This window comes from Charadrius vociferus, unplaced genomic scaffold (genome assembly GCF_000708025.1).
Source record: "Charadrius vociferus isolate BGI_N301 unplaced genomic scaffold, ASM70802v2 scaffold825, whole genome shotgun sequence".
NCBI classification, from domain to species: Eukaryota; Metazoa; Chordata; class Aves; order Charadriiformes; family Charadriidae; genus Charadrius; species Charadrius vociferus.
The window spans coordinates 170,762-173,158 of NW_009648495.1; the positions used below are offsets into that span (position 1 = coordinate 170,762).

At 46.2% G+C, this 2,397-nt stretch overlaps 1 protein-coding gene across 1 annotated transcript in view; it reads left to right on the forward strand.

Annotated features, from left to right (window-relative positions):
• MAP4 (microtubule-associated protein 4) overlaps window positions 1-2,397 on the forward strand; it is a 124,408-nt gene that overhangs the window by 61,490 nt on the left and 60,521 nt on the right. The window lies entirely within an intron of this gene.

A 2,397-nucleotide genomic window follows, 5' to 3' on the forward strand; every position in this document is an offset into this window, starting at 1 on the left:
CACCCTACACCTGCCCTGGTTGAACTTCATAAGGTTCCTCTCCACCCAACTCTCCAGCCTGTCCAGGTCACGCTGTAGAGCAGCACAGCCTTCCGGCGTGTCAGCCACTCCTCCCAGTTTTGTGTCATCAGCAAACTTGCTGATGGTACACTCTATCCCTTCATCCAGGTCATTGATGAATATATTGAACAGGACTGGACCCAGTACTGACCCCTGAGGGACACCACTTGTTACTGACCTCCAACCAGACTCTGCACCACTAACCACAACCCTCTGAGCTCTATCTGTCAGCCAGAGAGTAAGAGTTCGCTAAGATCCCAGTGCTTAATCCAATTTTGTTCTATATCCCCAGTGCCCCCCACAGCGAGTGAAGCAATCAAGGCGCATCTGCCGGAAAGCCCTGCAGCGCCGGCTCCTGGCTTCCTTCCTGCTGCAGCAGCGGCATCCCCCGGAGACGCTGAAGCTGCTGATGGACCAAAAGGTGCCGCGTCAGGTAGAGTTGCCCCAGTCTGAAGAGCAGTGCTGGGTTTGGGCCCTTGATGGGCGAGCTGTAACGGTGGGAGGACGGGGGATCGCCTCTTCTGAAGGAAAGGCGGTGAGGTATTAACGAATTCCACGTGGCTAAAGGTTTATAATACCTGAATTGCGTTGGGGAGAACTCAACTTTTACTCGACTTCTCACCTCTTGTGTCACAGTCCAGTAACTGATTTAATCGGTCTTTACTTTCTCAAAATTTTTGCTTCAGAAAAATGATAAGGTGTGTCAATATCGTGGTTATACCATGAGTCTGAATCTACATATAAATATCTTAAAAGCTCTCTGTTTTAAAGACTTTCTTTAAAGAGACTTTCTTTAAAGACTTTATTTTGAAGACTTTCTTTAAAACAGAGTTTTTAAGGTATTTGTATACAGCTTCAAACCCGTGGTACGTTTTGCACCAGCCTTTGTCCACTTTCTTTATACTCTGTTCCAGTACTTCCCGTGATTCACCCGGGAGCATCCATACTACTTCCAATATCCATTTCTTTACTGTCTTATTCTTCTGTAAAATCACAATCTGTAAATTTTATTTTGGAGAGGATCAGGATATCACTGAGAAAAAAAAAAAAAAAAGGCGAACCCAAGTGAGGGCTGGTACATAATGGATCTTTTTGGGTTGGTTCGCTGGAATATTGGTTTTACCTAAATGGATCCTGAAATGCTATTTTAAAAAGGACTTCTTCCATTTTTCTAATGTTGTTCCTTTTTCAGTTTGTTAAGTATCTAATTTAAGATTTAATATTTCCATTTAATATTTAATATTTCCGTTGTTTGGGGAAGAGATTTTTAGATGTGACTCAAACTCTCAGTAGAAATGTTTTGGGGGTTTTTCTTTCACGTCTGCTCGGCAATGTGTCTGAGATGTTGAGGTCACTGTGCCGCATTACACGGAGTATGGGTAGCGCTTGGGGCTGCTGAAATTAATAGCTGCAGAAGAGAAATCTAGTGCTCCTGGCTTTTGATTAATTTGTGAAAACTTGCCTCTGGACAGCTGCAATGCTAAACTAAAGCTGACGGGGAAAAAAAAAACCTCCTTTGAGGGGATCTTATGAAAATGTTAACTTGAATGCTGAGGTTTGATTGTACTGTGAACCGACAAATGTTATTTTGAAACTAACAGCTCAGTATTTAGCAGATATTATGTAAAAAATGAAGGAGGCCAAGTTGGGGATGAAAGAATAAAGGGCAGCTGGTGATTCACGGGACGGCAGTGCCTTTTGTGTCAAGAGCGCCGGTGCTTCCGCTCACGTTGCAGCGCTGTACCGCCCGGGAACACCAGAAACCATATTTAAAGTGAAGCGCGTATGGCTCTGGAACATATGGGGACTTTTTCTGCTGTTGGAATACATACCCGCTGGGCTCATAAAGACATACACGTGGAATATACGCTGGGCTTGGGAGGGTGACACCTGAAGTTTGTGTCCCGCTATATAGGAGAACCCCCTCCTGATTCCTGCGTATGTTCTGCGGGAGCGCGTTGCTCGCGGTGGGTCCAGCAGCTCCGGGCTCTTGCCAGCTGCGGAGTATCGGGAGGTTTTTAAACGAAAACGGTGCATCTCTATCTGGCTGACAGAGAGAGCTCAGAGGGTTGTGGTTAGTGGTGCAGAGTCTGGTTGGAGGTCAGTAACGAGTGGTGTCCCTCAGGGGTCAGTACTGGGCCCAGTCCTGTTCAATATATTCATCAATGATCTGGATGAAGGGATAGAGTGTACCATCAGCAAGTTTGCTGATGACACAAAACTGGGAGGAGTGGCTGACACGCCGGAAGGCTGTGCTGCTCTACAGCGTGACCTGGACAGGCTGGAGAGTTGGGTGGAGAGGAACCTGATGAAGTTCAACCAGGGCAGGTGTAGGGT